Source organism: Anser cygnoides, chromosome 3 (genome assembly GCF_040182565.1).
Source record: "Anser cygnoides isolate HZ-2024a breed goose chromosome 3, Taihu_goose_T2T_genome, whole genome shotgun sequence".
NCBI classification, from domain to species: Eukaryota; Metazoa; Chordata; class Aves; order Anseriformes; family Anatidae; genus Anser; species Anser cygnoides.
Genome location: NC_089875.1, coordinates 4,423,724 through 4,444,125, shown reverse-complemented (window position 1 = coordinate 4,444,125; position 20,402 = coordinate 4,423,724). Strand labels below are relative to the sequence as shown.

General features: G+C 42.5%; 1 long non-coding RNA gene across 3 annotated transcripts in view; it reads left to right on the top strand.

Annotated features, from left to right (window-relative positions):
• Positions 1-20,402, top strand: part of LOC106036593 (uncharacterized) — a 38,060-nt gene that overhangs the window by 8,841 nt on the left and 8,817 nt on the right. For 2 of the 3 annotated variants that reach the window (XR_007162170.2, XR_010830001.1), the window contains exons 2-3: positions 14,063-14,172; positions 18,235-18,357. This is a non-coding gene — a long non-coding RNA (uncharacterized lncRNA). The remainder of the gene's footprint in view (positions 1-14,062; positions 14,173-18,234; positions 18,358-20,402) is intronic. The other variant, XR_007162169.2, reaches the window with a different exon arrangement.

The following is a 20,402-nucleotide window of genomic DNA, read 5'->3' as shown; positions in this document are numbered from 1 at the left end:
TTGTATCAATAGTTCTCTTTCTAGATAGTTACATATACAGTATTTTCTGGGACAGATAGCTGAGGGACTCTCTGTCGGTTCTCAAAAACATCCAGACGGAAAAGCTGTTAAAGCATTTAGAAAGCACAATGTTTGCTCTCTTATTAGTAGCAAAAACTTCATTATATTTATTATATTTAGATTGGTGCTAATTTTCTGGCCATTTTGGTCAGCAGAAACTGTACTGAATTGCTTGGATTTGAACTGGGAATTTAATTTCTTAGGATGGCGAAATTTGATTTTATCTACCATAAGCAACCATCTGGAGTAAGTTTATTTGTGTTACGTGGCTTGCATGTATTTATACTTCAGACTGAGATCCCTTAAATTGAATTCTCTGAGTTTTTACATATCATATAAATGACATTTGCTTGCAACACAGTGGAGTGATTACAGTGAATACTAAAATGGCAACATTCTGCAGTAAAAAAATTACAATGTGAAATGAACATTCATTTACAACAGTGTGTAAATTTATACTATTTAATGAAATGCATTCACTGTGCAGTCAAATACTTCTTGTGCCTATAGAAATACAATTACAAAGCATTGAAACTTATAATACTTAGCACAGAGACATTCTGTTGCACAGTAAAAATTATGTCATGTTTGTTCAAATTATGTTTGATAGAGTGAAATAAACACACTGTGTGCATATGTTTATTTCTCTATATAGATAAAATTAAAAAAATATCATGGCATCAATCTGCTGTAGACCAGAAGTCCTACACATGGGCTCATTCGGTATCAGCCATGTTCCACCCCACAGCAGAGCATCGTTAGCTGCTTGCTTCTGGTTGGGAAAGGGCCTCCCTCAAAAGGGTTTTGAGGGGACACGACTTGTCACAGACCACGAGCTGGTACAAAAGCTCCTGGAGCAGGTCTCATGTGATGGATGAGCGAATGCTTTTAGCTGATATGTTAACCTTCTTCATCTGCAGGGGGCTGGTGAGGCTGGGAGACATCAAGGCATCTCTTACAAGGAGAAAGAGAGCTTGACCAAGGAGTTGGTTTGCAGGGAGAGTGGCCCCGTGTGAGTGGTTATGTACAAGCTGTCCCCAAGCGGTAACTGAGGTCTCTGGATAAACATTATTTTGCTAATATCCAAATACAGTGTTCATGGGTCTTGGGAATAAAACCTTATAGTCCGCATACCAAACTTCCTGCGGGGAGGCACTGCTGCAGTCCCTGCAGAAATGGCTGCAGCAAGGGCTGGTTGTGGTGACACTGTGATGTGGAGTTGTGCTGTTCACACAGGTGCTGGAGATAACTGAAGTGTAAAATGATTGAAGTATAAAGGCATCAGCTCTGAGCCCAGTGCCTTTCAGTGCACTGGGAGAGGGCTAATGATGCCTACAGAAAGCAGATTTGTGAGCATATACTGAGATGACGTGTAGCTTCAGACAGGTTCACAAATGTTTTTACAGTATATGCCTGGTGTTTGCACTGATTCAATAGGCTGTAATTGCACTAACAGAGTGCAGGATTTCTCGCTAGGCCTTTATGGGGGTTGTTCTGTTCGGACAGCATCAGCCATGCTATCAAAAGTCACTCTTCATTTGTTTGCAAGCATTCTCCCTTTGACAGCCCCTGGCTGTCCTGTAAAGCATAGGGCAAACCCTCCTGCAGGTAGCCCCGGCTGCAGGGCTGCACTTGCACCGAGCCCCGACACCCATCCCTTGCTGGGGCTGCTGCTGAGGCTTCCCAGAGGGACCTGCCCCATGTCGGGCTTCCAGGGGAGGCAGGAACTCCTGCATTTCAGGCTCCATCCAGATCTCCCAAGGGTGATTTAAGATCATGTCAACAGGTGGTGGTAGGCAGGCGTTGGCTCGTGAAGTTGGGGTGAATGTCGGTGCATTTGCATCACTGATGCCAAATTAACGTTTATTTGCTGTTACCAGTGTGGAGAGCTTTCCACATACGCCAAAAGACAGCCAGGCTCTTACTCCAAGAAAGCAGATTAAACACCCCATGTTATGATGCTGATCATCAAATAGTGTGGGATGCCTTTTACCAGTGCAGATTCTGACCCTCTTTCTCTCTGTAGATGGTGTAAAATTGCTGGCCGAAGATAGCCACTTATCATGGTTCACAGGCCTCTTTCTGTTCTGTAAATGCGAGGAGACTTGGTTCACTGGGGCTAATGACTCATCTGTCCCTTTCGGTCTTCATCTCGGCTGAGGAAGTTGTTAGGTAAAATAAATGTCGTAACGATGAAGCTGGTCATTTCCTCTCTCCTTTTCAAAGACCATCAGCTCGTTACAATACCAAATGAAATGTTAAGACTTGATATTCTGAAATGACAAACTCTGATTTACAGTTGCCCTTTTCACTCCAAAAGAGGAAACCTTGCTATTTATTCCAAACAAAGTGTTGTTTCAAATCGAACAGGCAAGAAGTTCATGAAGTTGCCTGGCTTAACTTGTGGATTTGCTGCTACTGATTTTCTCCAAATTGCCAGTACGTTGCATAAAGCAGCTTGCTGAGGCTTCCCCTTGTAGTCTTTAGGCCCAGATATACAAAGATATTTGCTCTCTGCTTCCAGTTAATTTTTCATTAGGGATAGAAAGGGTTGGGAACAAGGTGAGTAAAGGAGCTGTGCCCCAGGAGGAAGACAGAATAATTTAAAGACCATTTGTGGATGTGGCATTTCCAACCCTCATATCTGTGGTCAGCAGAAGCAACGATGCAGGAGGAGGGCAGGGTCCTGATGAAACCTTTTGTGGGGGCACTGGGAGGAGAGCAAACAGCCAGAGGGTTTTGCTCACCCTCTCTGGCTCTGCTGGTACCCTTTTTGCCCCAACCCTGCCTTACAGCTAAATTTGCCTTGCTCCTACGGCTGTTTCTGTACTGAACAAACTGGCTCAGTACAAATTAAGAGGACAAGATGTTCAGAAGTAGCAAATTCACACATTGGTGTTTTTTTTTTTTCTTTGTTTGTTTTCCTAGCACATGAAAGCAAATTTAGATTTTTGGGGGTAGGGCAACCAAGCTTGGGGGGGTGGGGGGAACTGCACAAAAAAGCATTTCAGGACTCAAAGAGCTGAGTGTAACATATCAAAGCAGCTTGTGAGTGAAGCTTTGAATTAACAAGATGAGTTGCAGTAGCACTGATGCTAATAATAAATGGCAAGTTTCTTCCCACAGAGACCTCGGCAAAACCACACTTTGTCTCGGGATAGGTCTATTTTTCTTAAGATTTCTGCTTCTGCAAACGCAGAACAAAATTTCCCAGTAGGATTTGATTACCATGTCCTCAGTTTCCCTGGGTCAGATGGCGTTTAGCATCCTCTGTGTATCCCTGTTGCTTTGGCCTTCTGTTGAAACGGGTTTTCTGGCGTGGGGTGGGGTAGGTGCCAAACAGAAGCAATACTGAGGATCAGCCAGGGAAGGCTGACAGCAATTCCAGGCTGGGTGCTCGCTTTTCAAACCAGGTACTGCTCAGTGCAGCTAGGAGCTGGCTCTCATTTGTGAGCGGTTCTGTGCAACAACAACAACAAAAAAATGTTCTTTAACGTGAGCTCTCCCCAGAGGAATGCCAAGAACGCATCTTGCTGTGTTCTGCAAGGCACCCAGATTTTTAAAGCTATGCAAGAGCCCAAAGATACAGATTGGAAAATCCCCTCCGGGCTGAAAGTACCCTGTTTCCCAACCCCTTGAGCCACGGGGACCTCCACACCTAGGTGCTGCTGCAAATTCAGACTTTAAGATCAGACTCGTGCAGCTCTGCCATAGCCGTGGAGGTGTCTGTGACCTCCGTCCCTTCTCTGTGGCTCAGAAAGGATTGCATTTTATTTTAGTGCAGTGGTTAACAACACAACCAGAGGGAAAAGGCACTTGAATATGCTACTGCCAATTGCTAGATTTAATAAAAAAATTTCTTTTGACCTTATTTTTCTGAGGAAAGTGGTTTTCCAGAGGAAATGCTTCAGAGTGGGCAAGGGGGGGGGAAAACAAACGAAACCTATTGACTGTGTCAAATCCAGGGAGGTTCACTGCAGAATGGAAAACAAATTAAAACACAACATTTCACATTTAAACTTAAAATTAAATGTTATTTAAACTAGAAGCACTACTTCTTTTCTCTGTTCCAAATGCACACAGGAGTTGACCTTGCACTGCCAGGGTGTTCTCCTGAGTTTCTCAGCCACCTCCAGCTGAACTGCTGCTCAGAAAAAAGGCAATGTGTTGGAAACCTGGATGTAGAATTTGAAGTCCATTCTTCAGTTTTTCCTTCCAAGGGAAATAGTGCTCATCAGTGATGTTCTTTCCTTGTGACCAGCAAAAATCTTTTGTCAATATGGTATGTGCAGAGATGCAATACATAGTCATAAATCCAGCCCAAGACTCTCTTGCAAAATAATTACACTTCAAGGGAATTTTAATCTCATGTTAACGAGACCCCCTGCAATCTTTGCTCTCTCAGTCATATTAGAAACTGATTTATAATTAATGACAACTGCAATGCCACTACCTTTGCATGAGAGATCTTTAGCTATCTCCTCAGAAGGGTTTGAAAAAATGGAAAATATGAGTGAAAGGTTTAATGATTGTATTTACAGCTGCTTTGCCATGTTAATAATAAAGATAACAAGTGGCTGTCACTCATAAGGACCTGGAAGCTTAGAACATGAGCAAGAAAATAATCTTTCCATATAGAGCATACAAATTCCAGTAGAAAAGATCTTATTTGCATGAAACAGAGTGTATTTCAGGTGGCATAATATTTAATAACTGTATTTTGTCTTTAGAGAGGTACTGGAGTTAATACTTTGACCAGCATTTGACAATTTACAGAGTTCATGTTCAGGATAAGGATGTTTGCAGGATGGATGCTGTTAAGAAGACTGTTAGATGTAGGCTAGTTTAACACTGAATGTTGTTGTTTTTCTTCTTGCCTTTTTCCTCCTTTTTTCCCTCTCTAGGATTTACCAAATAAATAGGTCCCTAATGTATCTGCATTCTTCAACAGCATTAAAAAATCTGGGTCTGATTAATTAAAATCTCATTATCCATCATAATTGCAGTAGGTATGCAAAAATATAAAGATTTATTATTCAAGGGATTAATGCATTTCTAGAACTCTTTGGGGTTCATACAAGAATTGGAAATGAGTGCTGTATAATAATTTGTTTCAGGAGAGCTAATTAAGTCAGTTCATTTATTCAGTTATCTAAGCCTGGTCTAATCCCATATACTGTTAAAACCTTGTGATGCTCCCAACTTCATTACTGACTTGAATTAATGTGAGGACACAAACAGAAAATGTTCCTTCCATTTAGTGATGCACAGGAGGTGCCAGGCCTGAGCGTCGCAGCATAAATCCACAGCCAGCCGAGCTGCCAGAGATCTGGACTCCTTTTTATAGGAAAATACCTTTGGTCCTGCTGGAGCCTCTAGATATCTACAGTTAAAGCTGCCTATATTGCATTTTGCTGTTGAACCCCAAAGGGCCTGGGAAGGATGGAGGAGGTGTGCAAACAAGCTGTGATCACAACTCATGCTAGAGCTGGCATTTGCTTTGCACAAAGGGGCTGTGTTATGGGAAAAGAAATGGATGGTCCTTGTGGTCACACTTAGCCCTTTCTGCCTCATGCCAAATACAGGTGAGTCTACACAAACGAAAATAATCCAGTTGTTAATAAACAAAGGGTGTTTGTTTAAGATGAGGGTTTGTTTTGGGTCCATCTGACAGCTCTCTGTTTGAGGATGCTTGCTGCGAGGAGGGGGAAAAGGCCATGAGCTTGACCTTCTGCTGTATCTCTTGCTGAAAAGGCTACTAGCTCCTTTTAAAGTATTAAACCAAAATGTTTTTTTAAAAATCAGCGGCAGTGAAACAAATAATTCTCATTGTCTTGCTTTGGGGAGATCCTTTTGCTTTACAAATATCATGAGACAATAAATTAGTGAAGATGAGAAGGTAACTTCTTGCTGTTTGCAAGACAAACTGTTATAAATTGCTGTTTTGCATTTGAGGCTGCAGATCTCTTTTCTGGTGAACTGGAAGAATAGACTCGTCAGACCGATGAAGTGATGATGGCCTTCTAAAATTCCTAGAGAGCAGGTTTTCTTGGCTGTGCACTTCATAAATTCTACATCCAGTCATCCAAGTTTTTTCCGTGGTCATGCAAAAAACTGCTTTTTATTAATGAGGGTTTGGGCTTTCTCTTCCACATTGTGAAGAATCTCCATTATTAGATGCTGACACCATTGATTATCCCACTTTATTGCATCTTAAGAACAGGTAGCCAATTAAACCCCTCTGCCTTTCTAAGGGTGAACAAGGCACGTAGACTCCTAATAGTCCCACCACAGCATGTTGTTCCTTTGTTACTAAGGCAGCAATTAACAAGTTTCTAATGGAACAAAAGCTTCGAGAGACAAGCGCAGCATGATAATAGGAAGGTGTCTACATTTTTTTTTTTTTATCTCAACATGGTAAGATCTTGTATAACCCTTCCCCCCTTGGGCTGAACAGCCCCGTCAAGGTGCTCGGTGTAGGATTTTTTTCCTTCGCTATCTGCTGCAGTGCATCTAAAAATAATGATATTTACACATGTTCAATTATTAAAGGGTTCTAAAACATAAATTTGAACTGCAGTCCTGTTAGAAGTGAGAGGTGTTTTAATGTCAGGAAAAGTGGAAAAATATCTTTTTTCTTCTTACCAGGATGATCTCCGTGGTGCAGTTGAATTCTGCACTGTCAGGTTTTGCTGATGGAGTAACTGTTTTTTAAAGCGATTTTTTCAGTTTTTAATGTCATGTTTATGCAAATTAAGACACAGCAAGAGAAAGGGAGGCCAAGAAGCAGACTTGTCATCTTTCCGAAATAATCTATATGATTATTTTTTTAAATAAAAGTCTCAGTTGGGAAATAATTGCCTCTGTGCATGAGATTAATAACCAAGTAATTTGCTATTGTTTTTCATTAAGAGAGTTGGTTTTCAGCTGAGCTATTTAAAAATCTGTAAAGGTACCTCCTGAATTTCTGTTTATTTTTAAAGCAAATGATACGTTCTGAAATCTAAAACACTCTTTGTTCTTTTTTTTTTTTTTCTCTCCAGTGAACTTGAACCTGTCTGGGCTTATTTTTGTGTTTTGGTGCACGTTAGTATTTTTAGATCTGCAAGGAGATGGACTGTTGCAGCTGCACTGGGGAGCCCTATCATTCCAACGTGCTCTTAAATTCCCCTTCCACATGGGGAGAGGATGGTCTAGTGGGTGGCTGGGAGAAGGGCTGGCACAGGGTTTGGTTCTCCAAAGTGATCGAGAAGCCGTGGGGTAGATCACTGACCTCCTCTATTTAGCTCATGAAAAATAAGTAATGTTGTTGTCCTTTATTTGTCTATCTTATATAAAATACAATCTTATAAAATATAAACTTCTGAAGGTTGGATCTGTCTCCCACTGAGTGGCTGGACATTGACTGCATTGTTCTCAGGAGGCAGGAGTGAGAAGGAGGAGAGCTTACCAGCCATGAGCAAAGGGATGTACTCATGGCCATTAACTTTCCTCATGGCAAGTAATGTTTCTGTGCAACAAAGTTCTGTGGTTTTAGTTTTTAAGGATAATATGTCACAGGAGATGTGTGGTATAGCCCCAAAACTGCATCCTTTGGATGCAGCCTGTAACTGTGAGAGACCTTCACTAAAACTGGAAATCACGTCAAATGTGACTAATTTCAGGCTGTGTTGTGAACCTGAATCATGTCTGGGAAGTTGTGAAGGGAATCTGTCCTGAGCTTTAAGAGGAAATTTCAAATTAAGTGTTTGCATGAACATATGCTCAGTTCATGCAACCCGAATTGTACCTGCATCTGAGAAGGGGCTGCTTTGGTTATTTCTGTTTTATTTTTCAAGGAAGTCCTGCAGGGGTCTCGTGCAGTTCCTCAATAGCTGTGTACCCATGATTTCTTTTTCTTTTTTAAAAATATTTTAAGCAAGTAAATAGTAATAGACTCGAGAATTTGGCGAAAACTTTGACCTTTAAACTTTGGTGAATTTATATTCCATACAGAAGCTTGTGACTAGGAACAGATTTCTAAAATTCATTGAAATGGTGCTGGTAGAGCTGGTATTTGTCAATGCAATTAGTTTGGTGTGGGTAGGAAACTGGGACTCGTTTATTTGGATAGTAGCATTCTCTGTATTTGGATTTCGGACTCTTTTCTTCATAAGTAAGTGCTTTATCAGTATGTAGGGTGTAAAAAAAGGTCTTCCACTTCGGTACTGTGACTGTGAAGAAATGCTTGAAATGCTTTTTGTAGTCATGTAGCAGCAGCAAACAAAATGTTAGTACAGCGAAAGACGAGAATAAAACATCAAATATAATCACCCACTTGTAACATAACAGATGATACATCTTCACTGGGGACTCTAGCTACATTATGTCCGAAATAGTACAATGCTACAGAATGAGAGAGGATCTGGAGAGGTGAATTTGATCTGGAAATTTCCTGCTTGTCCTTAGTCTTAGTGATGGAAAAGTTGAATTTAAGCAGTAGATGTATCAGAGGGGGTGTGTAGAAATGAGTGCTGGAGAAGGTGCGCTTCTGTGTGCCCTTGGTCATAAGGTGTTACAAGGGAGTCAGCTACGCTGGAGGACAACAAGTGGAAATTGGGAGGAACTGTCTGCACCATTAGCCAGTGTGACTGTGTACAGACCAGGACAGTGTATCCATATCTAGAGGGACTCTGAAGAGGAACAACCACCTACATAGGTGAGGAGATTTATCTGGCACTGAGCCCTGGTTCTGTAGGGGTGAATCACGCACCCAGAGACAAGGTTCAGGAGAAAATTCCTGTATAAGCTTACCATTTTGTGGCTGTGCATACCCATGCCTCACACCCCTGAGAACTCTACCTCCTTGCAGTAACCAGGCTGTGTTGTTCCTGCATGGGTTTGCAGCACAAAGTGGCAGAATAACCCCCAGACTATTACGATGGGGCAGGGAGAGCCTGTGGTCAGGCTAGCCTTCCCTGAAAGCTTGTGTGCAAAGTATGGATGTCAAGCATGCCAACCCACCACAAAATTTGTATGCAAACGCACAATCTGCAGCCTAAACATCTCCTGGATCGTTCCCTACCATGGTTTTTCCCCTGCCTCATGCGCAAGCAGAACTGAATTGAGTCAGAAATACAAAGACCAGCAGACCTTTGTTCTTGCACTGGCCCACTGAGTGCATGCAGGTGGGATCTGTGAGCCCATGGGTAATTTATATCAGATGTTTCCCTTGCAGGAACAGTATTTGGGGTCATTTCAATAACTTGATACACCTGCGTTTTTCTAATAGGCTGTTAAACCATTTTAAACTGTCCAAACCTCCCTCCTTACAATGGGATATACAAAATCATGGTAATGCCATTTCTGAGAGGAACAAACTGCTGTCAGATCCCCCTCCATATCCTCAAAGAGCAAGTGTAAAATTGCAAATCCATTGAACTGCACTCCATTATCTCTTATTAATGGGAAATTGTCCATAAATTGCTGAGGCGTGACTGGTTTCTTTTCCCCAACACAGCTGCAGTCTCTTTATCCTGCAATATTCCAGCCTCTCAAAAATGAAAAGAGAAAGTGGTGAGTGGGGGTGGGAGCGATGGGAGGAGGGTGGCTGGGAAACCACTTGCGGCAGCATCTTCCAGCAGCCCCATCTTCCAGCGGCAAGCAGGAAAAAGGAAAGAATTTGCTGTGGCATAGTGAATGTGAGTTAGCACGAGGAGAAACTGCCCCACTCACATCACTGTGACCACAAACAGTGGCAGGATGCCCTTTCAGTAACACAGCCGTCTCCTCCTCCTCCCAATAGCCTGTCTCTGCAGCAGAGGGATGGGTGTGGGTGAGCTCTGAGTGTGACCCAGCTCTCACTGAGGGCCATGGCAAGTTCCCTCTTAGCTTTTATGTCAGATTTTGTAGCAGCTGGAAAGGAGAAATCAGTCTGATGGCTGGGTTTTCAAAAGGACTCAGCACTCCTTGATACAGAACAAAAATCTGCTGCAAACATTACAGAAGGAGGTGCTGAAAGTATCTAAATCTGGCCCCAGGCTCTTGTTATCAATGGCTCTGTGCTGCTTGAAGGGGGAGGGATGGTGCAAAGTATGGTAGAGGGGGGCTGGACTCTTAAATCAGGACTCTGACACCAAGGTGTGTCAAAGTTTGGTCTAGCAGTGACCAGCTTTGCAACTCCTAGATCCTCATTTACATTCTGGATCCCCATGAGTTATCTGCCCGGGCGTTGTACATCTTTTCAAGCAGCGCACGTGCTCCTGGAACAGAGCTGCAGGTGTCAGGAGATGCAGAACGGGGCAGAGGTCCGGGCGCACTCAGTGGTCACCCCGTCCATGTGGTCCCTTTCCTCCTGCCTCGTCAGAACGAGGAAACGAGCCACCTTGTGTCACGAGTAACAAAAAGCCATACAGTTTTCCCTCTGTTAATTACACCACAGACCATTTAACTCTGTAAACGAGCTGCTTGGCAGGCTTTCAGAACAATTACACAACTCCCTGCCCCCCCCTCCCCACATTAGCATCGAGAGCAGGCCAGCTGCAAGGCCGATGAGCCTTGGCACCGTCCACCTCTTGGTGGACACCCAACAGGAGCCTCTGTCCTGCCAGAGGACAAAGCCACAGCCACCCTGGGGCACCCTGAGCTCCCGGCTGGCTGGACTGAACCAGGCGGGGAGGAGGGAGAAGACAGGGAGCTGCGTGGTGTAAGCCACAGCTGGGTTAGGGGAGAAATAAGATCGGATTTGTGAGATGTGCTGGATTTTGAAGCAGGAAGTTTAATTGGAGAAGGGCCCTGTCACTGCTATGGTTTTGGGGGGCAGATGTCTGGGTGATGGAGGGAGTTTGGCATCAGCCATCAGCACGTGGCAGGGCATGGGGCAAGCCACCTGTCTGTGGCTCCGTCTCTTCACCTGTTGAGTGGAAAGAATGACCCCAACCTTCTCTCAGAGTGCTTTGGGATCGGCTACAGAGGAGACCCGGCAGGAATCGTTAATGTTAAGCAGGGAGAATAGACAGCAGCATCTGCCAGTGCTGTGTAAGGGACCTCAGGTCTTGACCAGGCTTGATAGGGCATGGCCTCTTAAATATAAGCTCTGTGCTGTTGAGGGGGGCAGCCGACAGTGAGTTAGGGTTTGTGTAACCGCATGGGGAAATGCGAGCAGGACTATTGCCTCCAGGTTCCCATGACAACTTCTCACTACCGTAAATGTTACAGAACACAGGGTACCTTAAGTGTGAGGTTGCTCACCCACTAATTACCAAGCTCTGAGCTCATTCCCTGAGGTCTACAATGCAAAACACGGTGGAAATTTTATTTTTATTTTTCGGTGGCAAATACAACTTTGTACAGTGAGCACCAGCTTGTCTTTCTGCCAGGAAGGTCCAGCACAGTTTTTGAGCTAGCAAAATATAGCCAGTCATCCCAGCTACAGAAGAAAACATTACTTTTCTGAGGATGCTCTACAGCACTGGAAGGATTCTAGAACTGGTTGCAGAAAATTATGCCATTGAAGAGAGAAGTGGCTCTTAATCCTTTGATACATAAGGGTTTATAATGGAATATAATAGAGGTATTTTTCCCCAAAGGATACACGGATTCCATTAAATACTATTGCTTGACATAAATTTAATATTAAAAAAAAAAGTTATTTAGGATGACATGTAGAGATAGATATTTATGAATGAGATTCTCAGCTGCTTTGTATCAACATTACATTAATTGAAAGCTCGGTCCTTAAGTGCTACTTATCGATTTCTTTATTTTTATTATTTCTCTCCCTGCTGCCCCCCTACATTGTCTGCTTCCTTTCCTATTCAATGAGGATTTTCCCTGTGCTCCGAGTCTGGCTGGGGGCTGATTGTGGGGAGACATTAAGCAGGTAGAAACAGGGGCTTGGGCTGAGCCCAGCCATTCAGAGACAACTGTCACTTCCCGCTTGCATTTTGTGACATATTACAGAATGCTGCTGCTCTGTGCAGCAATTTTGTCATTATTCGAGTTAGAAAGAAAAATGGGAAATCCATTACAAGCCAGACTTTGTTATGACACAAGAGGAGAATCCCCTGGGAAGTTAGATTAAATTCTCTTTCAAAATAAAATAAAAATGCCACCGTGCTTGACAACATTAGATTTATTATATGTTTATATCAGAAAATCTAGGTATAGTCCTTGTCAAAACTTCTTTAGATACTGAGATATGCAAGACAAAGCAAATCATTCCTCAAGTCATTGAAAGGGAAGTTCATTACTGAATTGGAATTAGAAGACGTGAATGGGAAGAGAACTGGGCAGCTTGGTTCCCTAGCTGAAGGCTGACAGCTAGCTGCCCGTGTGAGCTGCTCAGGACTGCTGGGCTGTGAAGCAGAGGGGCGTGCGGTGGATGTGTTGCATTTTGCAGGGGGTCGAGCAAAGATGTTTTATCCTACAAATGGAGCGGACTTGGAGAACGGCTCAGTTAGCAGCTATGGCTCATCTAAAGGATGGCAACTTCCTATACCTTGCTAACTGAATTTCTCCTGATTTTATACCTATATCTGAAAGAGGAAAAATGCTATTTTGTATGATTAAATCCCAGGGGCACTGTGCATGCTTAACGATTTTGCAACAATTAATCCCAGTCCTACAATGAATTAGACACGTTCACCTCTGATACTGACTCCAGACAGTGGTACTGGACATATTTGCAGATTAGGCTGCAGGCCTGACAAATGGAAATTAATGGAAAGACTTTACTTTCCTCAACTGTGTGTTATCCTGGACTGCGCATCCTGGATGCTGATTCATCCCCTGTGACCCAGAGGTTAGGTGCATGCATGTGGGGAAGCTGGAGCTGTCATCAAGAATGACTGAATTTCCTGCAGGAAAGCTTTCAGAAGGAAGGGGGAATGGGTTGAGGATGACATCAGGTTAGAAAGGGAGAGCAAGATTGCCAAAGAGGGTTAGAAAGGGAGAGCAAGATTGCTAAAGAGGAATGGGCACCACCTGGAGCAGATGCATCTGTGCTGGATAACTGGCCTTTGCCAGGATGCTGGGCATGGCAAGTGTGAATGTGTGGGAAGTAGCTACGTGTGAAAAATATACGTATGTAAAATGAGATCACGTGGAACAAATATGCAAAATATGCTGTGTCTTTAGGTCAGTGGGAAATCTTCACAAACTTGTCAGTTTGACTTGCTTATTTGGGAGCCTCAAAAAGCAGGGGAGTGAGAGGTTTTTCTTGCTTCTGTAGTATTTCCCCCTATTCAGGAACAATAACGCTAGAAAATGAGACTGTTATTTTATGATTCCCAGATGTGTTGATAAAAAGCCTGTGGGGGAAGAACACATGAAAATATACAAGCGGTGCTCTCCCAGCAGGCACCTGTGAAATAGGAAGGGAAGAAAACTGCCTGTTCTTTGCAGGAATGGGTACATTGGCTGGAAGAGGAGTCAGGGGGGAAGGAGGACGAGGCTACGCAGGTTTAAGAGAAACTTGAAGACAAGGAAAACCGATGAGAGGTGAAAGAGGTTACCAGCGTGAATAAAAGAAGACAGGAGACTTAAGGATTGTTAAAATAAAATACTTCTATTCCTGGAGTTTTTCTTCTGTACGTTCAAAAGCTTGTGAAAGATTCTGCTTCTAGCTGTGAATTTAGCTTGAAGTCCCTGACTCCAGCACTTTGAGAGAGCATTAAGATTCATTTAAAATCTTTTATTCCTTTTGATGCAATAAAACCGATATAGTACTTTCCTAAATGAGTACCCATTAAAGGGACAAAGCTATGAAAGAGTCATTTCCCACAAAATATGGAATCCAATAAGGTTTATTACGTACCATTTAGTGAATGGCAGAAGCTTATGGAGTGTATGAATAAGTTTCCAATCACCTTTTCATTTGTCTCCTAGAAGATGCACAGCACGCAGTACACCCAGCTCTTCCTCCTCCCCCATAGGTCAAACACAGCATTGGATTTGTTTATGCACCGTTTAACTTTGTCTTATATCTCCTATGACATTATAACTTGGTCTTTTATCTTTCCAGCACCATTCAAAGGATGAATTCAAAACATGGCTTGACCCTGTGATGCACTTGACAGCTGAGCCTCCCTGCATGGTCCCAGGCTCCAGAGGCACTCAAGGAGGGCAGCAAGGGTTGGTTTTTCTTTCTCTTTTCCTTCTGTTTATTCAGCAAAGCTAATTTAAAAGCTGATTTCCTGCTCACATGGAGACATCACTGGGACTGGTGTCAGGAGGAGGAGGAGGGGTAAGAGTGGTTGTGTGATTTCCCCGCCCAGAGTCGAGCTCGCTCTCCAAACTGAGATTTCTCTTCTGATGGTGGAAGCCAGGGTTTGGAAAAGCACAGGAGTCACTGGGTTTGGTGACTAGATTGTTTGTGTGGTTTTCACGGAGGTGGTGCACCTCCTTTTCATCTTTGTGAAATGGGAAAAATATTCCTTCCCTGGCCTGTAGCAGTGAGGTGAAGCTGTATTTGCTAGAAACGCTGCGAGGTGCTAAATAGTGTAGTAGCAGGGGGACCCATCCACGTCTTGCTCTGGGCAAACCGTTTTGAGAACAGCCTGTCAGTGCAGCTAATGGGATATGTCCCACGGTGTTTGTAGGTTCATGAAATCTTTGTTCCCTTGTAATTGATGTTGGCACTTAGCACCACAAGCTGTGCTCCTGGAAGCCAACCTCCCCGCATAGCTGATTTTATGGTATGGAAGGCTTGGTGCTATAGCATTCATTCTTTCCATCATCCTGAACAATGAAATTAAGTCAAACTAAAAGCGTCTTTCTTTAGACTGAAATTTGCCTTTATTCTTTCGGGTCTCTTGCATGGTGGCAGAGTGTAAGAAAACCCTAAAACATAGAAATGTGATAATAAATAATAATAATAATAATAAAAGCTTTGCTGTTTTATGTAATATTGAAGTGATGGGGTTTAATTTTGGCAGCTAATTTTTTACTTTGCTCTTAAAAAGAAAGGAAGTTATGACTACTTCTGGATAGAAATTGGGAGAAAACACCACAAAATAGCCTTTATCTTGGCAGCTATTTTGTGCTGATTGATTGTGATTTACATACAGAATTCAGAAAAAGAAAAAAATGTTTTACAAAAGTTAGAATTAGAGGAAAAGATTTGAAATTTCTGATCAGGAAGCTGCGTACACAGCGTAATTACATTTTCTGTGAAATAAAGAGCAAATGCAGTTTTATGCAGTTTTCTCTGTTTCCAGCATATTCCCCTCACTAGCTGCAATCCTGTCCTGTTGCCCAGCTATGGGCAAAGCCATGGAGCGTAGGAAAGGGGACTTTGCCTCACTAATCTAGCAGGCTATCAAAGAGCAAAAAAGATGCTTAATTCTGCATCTTTATTTTATGGAAGTGTCCTGATTCTTGGTGTGTGGGTGTTTGTGTGTGTGGGTATGGCTTTTAATATTTTTTTTCATTATTTTTCTCTTCCTTTCCCCTTTATCCTGCCTTCCTGCTTTGATCTCTCAGGGAAAAAAAATATATATGCAGCAATTCACAACTTACCCTCCTGAGTAGGGGAGGCGGGTGGGCAGTCCATTCTCGACTCGGCAGGTGCACAGAAACTCTTATTACTGTTAATGTGCAAGTGACATGCACAAAAGAAAGATTTTGTCTCTTTTATATATATATATTTTTTGAAATGTTGTTTTCAGACAACGCAGTAAGAGGATTTGCATGATAATATGAAGGATAATGGATTTCTGGCAATAAAATCTAACAAGCTGCTTTATGTGGTACTTTGTATATTTCTTATTTGTTTTATACGAGCAGCGAGAAGCCCAGGGATATGTCTCCGTTGCAGGAAACTTTGTATACATGTTACAAATAGTCATGCTCTATCTGTTTTCTGTCTGTTTGGGTTGGTTTTCTCTCTTCTCCCTCACTCTGAAGTAAGCGCATATGAAGGCAACACATTTGTATGGATGTTTTTTGTCATTGTTTGTCCTGTGATAATCTGAAAAGTAAAACCACATCAAAGAGACACGTAAGCAAGTTTCTCTCCTGACAGCAAAAACTCACAAAAATGGATGTCATGTCACAAATTGACATGAAAAAGAATCCAATTTGAATAATAAAATACTTTTTCCAAAGTGCTTGTTTTCACACTAATGCAAGTAAGCCACATGTGCAAGCACTCAGCCCTTATTCTGCTTGCCAGTACCAGGGTAGGTGTGATAATTTTGTCATCTGTGCTGCTTGGTTTTCCTGTGCATTAGCTTTGCTTCTAAATTAAACTCCACACTATTAATGTCTCAAAAAAAATAATGTGATAAGCCAGTTAGCTCATAATTTTAAGAAAGGAAAACAAAAAACAACAGCAGATTTAACTGTAGTCCTGGTTCTCAGCTGTGTTGTATCTGCAAAACTCCAGTGATTTTTTTTTATTACTTTTTTTTTCTAGAAACTGATGCATTTACTTTGAGGACAATAGATCTATCCTGATTTACATCAGCTTATGACCTGTCTTTGGATATTGCTTTATGGCTATATATATATATATTTATGGCTCTCTCTCTATATATATTTATATATATGATATATATATTTTTAATTATATATATAGATTTAATTTTGCTTAGAAATCTCAGTCCTTCTAAATTATATGAAGAGTAGTTTGTTCTGGATAGGGGGAGAGAGGGAAGAGAGGGAAATGCAGTTTTGAAGTATGACTTAGCTTCTGCTTTCTTGCCCCAATATGTAACTTTATGGATAGAATTAGCAGGTAGGAAAAAATAAGAACTGATTCAAAAAAAAAAATAAAATCTAAGGAAGATTGTGTGATTATCCCAGTAGGAAACAAATTTGAGTTAGAGATGAATTATGCCCATTGCACTACATTTAAGAAAGTAAATTTTAGGGAGTTACAGAAGTGAGTGGGCCAGCTCCACTGGGAGGAAGCGGTGAAAATGAAAGGGGTGGGAAGAAGGCTGGAGGATGCTAAATGGAGCAGTAATTAAAGCAGAAGAGGTCTTAGCTCCTTTTGGAAAAATGCAAATTAAAATAAAATAAACCCTAAAGAAGAAGAAAATCCATGAGAGGAGAGCAACATTTCACAGGGGAGGACTCAACAGCTGAAAGCAGAAAGCGAGTGCTGGGAATTGAGGAATGGTGGCAGGAAAATAGTGGAAAGAACAAAATAGAAAGCTGGAGTAGTCAGAAAGCAGAGTAAAACAAGTGGTGAGCAAAACGGGGTATTTCATCGGCAGGTAGAGTGCTCAGCAGAGCTGCCAGGCCGTGCCCCAAACTCACAGTCCAGTACAGACCATGCAAAGGCCTCCAAAAGTTTTATTTTATGCTCTCTGTTTACTGGTCGAAGGAGATGGTAAAGGAACTGGGGGGCAAAAGTGATCTGTGGCTTTACATGAGATGCAGAGGGAAAGGAGAGCATATGGGCTGTGAAGGCAACACTGGGGACCAAACTGATATGAAGTGAGCATCTAATGGGCGGACAAGGACTTCTTCAGAAAAATTAAGCATTGAGGCTGCAAGCAGCAGTGTTTCTCCTGAGGCTCTTTTTGAGGGCTTAAATTGGAAAGGCTTGTGAAATACTGTAGTTAAATCAAGTGAACCTTTCCTGAGGGATTGCCCAGCACATTATTGCACAGTTTCTCTTAGGGAAGGGAGAGTTGGACTGGACTGGGGACAGGAGAGGAGTAGTAGTCTTTTTTTTTTTTTTAAATTTAAACTATCATTAATAAGGCCAAATACTTGCTAAAACTAGTCAATGTTGCTGTTGGATAACACAAATCAGGATGTATTGGGGAAAAAAATTAAACAACAAAAAATACAGACCAGAGAATGTATACAAATTATTAAGAAACTTAACCTGGAAAATAGGAAGCAATTTTTTTTTTTTTTAGGGGAAATTCAGTGGTACAGAGAGGGGCCTAGGGAGACACATCATTGCCCTGTAGTTTGTCTGAAATATGGCCATGCAGGAACCTTTCTCTAGCGCAAATGGAAATGCCAGACGCTAAAGGATGCCTGAGCTTTGGAGATGCCCTAAGTCTCAGCACTGAGGATGGGTTTTTCCAAGGAGCCCTGTAGGAATGGTGAGAGTGGCCTTGGAGAAGTGACAGCTTGCACTGTCCTTTCGTCCTTGTGCTGGGAAATGGCTCAGCATGGTTTGGAAGTACTTGGTGCTTCTCAGGTCAGGACTTAGGCGTGTTTGTTTTTCAGCAGGATGCAGGGGGGAAACGGATGCAGAATGAAAACCAGAAGGATTTCCAAGAGGAATAGAAATGACTGAGGCTATGGATGAAGGCGTAACTAGATGTTAATGAGAGAAAGTCTGACCTACAGGTAAGAATAAATAATTCTTAATTCTTTGTGTGTCATGAGTAGAAAGGACAGTGTGACTTAGGGCAGGAGCAGCACATATGGAAGCTATAAAATGGAGATGACAATGTCATCCAGAATTAGTATGGACAAAGCTCTTATGAATATTTATGTACTTCATGGGTCAGTGCTGGGCAGGTAAGGGACGTGTTTTGATCTAGCAGACGTCTGTCTTGTTTTTAATCTAAATCTATACCCTTAATATAGAAAGATAAAGCCTATATTTCATTGTCAGCTGGCAAGTAATGACTACTGTCAATGTGAGTGAGTGTCCTGAGCCCCTAGCCATCCTTCCCATGCTCACTGGCAGGCAGGGAAAGGAAAGTTCCTTCCCGCATCCTCATGGCTGGGCGGGTCCCATACGAAGCAAACAGCGTGTAAGGCTTCAGGGTGATGTGTTTGATGCATCTGGAGCTGTGATGGTGGGGCAGAGAGGGCCAGGGCACCAGTGCCTCCCATTGCCTGGGATCTACCTAAGGGGCTCCTGAGCTTTTGGGGACTGCAGGGAAGGATGGCACAGTGGTTCTGGGATATAGGTGGTAGGAGGCTATAAAAAAAGTAGTTTTAAAACTTTGTTATACGTCAACCAAAGCCCTAATAAGATAACTGTGGGAGTAATTGTTCTTCTGCACATCCAGCAGCGTTGTGCTGCTTTTGATGTTTACCTCAATTTCTCCTTCACTTTTTATTTGAATCTGCAATTAACACCTATAATGAAAAAGGAGGAGATGGCATGCTGTTGAGAAATTCTGGTGTTAATTAAAATTATTAACAATTAGAAGAAAAATAAGCGAGGAAAAGGAGGAAAATAGTTAGTTTTGAGTATTTTTTTAATATATTTAAAGTGGACTAAAGCCCAGAGATTGTTTCTAATGAACTCACTTCAACATTAATTATGAAACTTGGCCAAAAGAAGTTACTGTGAAATTCACTCTTTTTAGGAGAACTAGCATTCTCTGTGCTCCCTTGAACAGCATTTAGGCTTGCCAAGGCCTTTGTATAGGGCTGCATTTCATTTCTGAATGAATTGCCCTAATTTACAGAAAAACAATAGAGGAAATGAGCTCTGGCAACAATGGAGTAGGAATGGGAGTGCGATTCATCTTAGCAGAGTGAGCATTTGGGCTTGGATGAAAGTCGTGTTCAGGGAGGAATGATGCAAAATGGCCCCGGGTTTCTTATGAGAGCAGTTCATCCACCGAGCTGCGGCACCGTGCTTCTGTGGAGCATTGCACCGGCATCGTTAGCCCACATCTGTCATCCCCCAGGAGCCTCATGAGAGCTCGGAGCTCACATTGCGCTCGCAGCCTCTGCCACGGAAATCTTTGCCTGTGGGTTGCAAGCAACGGGTGTTTGGCACCTAATTAACCCCGTGGGTGTAGGAGCAAACCTGTTTTGAAAATGAGTGCTGGCCCCCTGACTTCGCTGTAGTGGTTCCAGAAGTTTTACCTGCTCTGTGCAAAACTAATTTCAGGTCCTGTTCAGGAATATGCTTGAAGAAGATCCAGCAAACAATGCTGGAGAAGAGCAGAGCAGCAGTAATGTGGGTGAACACAGAAAGTGACCACCTCCACCATGTCCTTCTGTGTCTTGTTGGGCACTCAGCGCCATGATGAAGTAGTCATCACTTGCTCGTTGGTATCTGTGGGAGGTTCATCCGTTAGGCACGGGGTGGGAAGCTGAGAAACACTCAGAGATGGGTTCAGCGCTTTGAAACAGTACAAGGAAATTCTCTGGAGCAATATTTCTATATTCAATTTCTTATTGAATTTCTTGCACTTCCAATATTGGAGAGTATGACTAATTACTTCACCTCTGGAGAAGCTGTTATGCAGAAAGGGTCATTAGTTTCCCAGTTGGTGTGGGTTCTGGAATGTGATGTGGGAGCAGAGGATATTTCTTAGCATCAGTGATCCTCTGTGGCTTTCAAGATACCACCTGCAATTAGGCTTTCTATGGGAAATCCCATAAAGCAAGGTTTCTCAAGCTAAACAATGCCAGACTTTGGA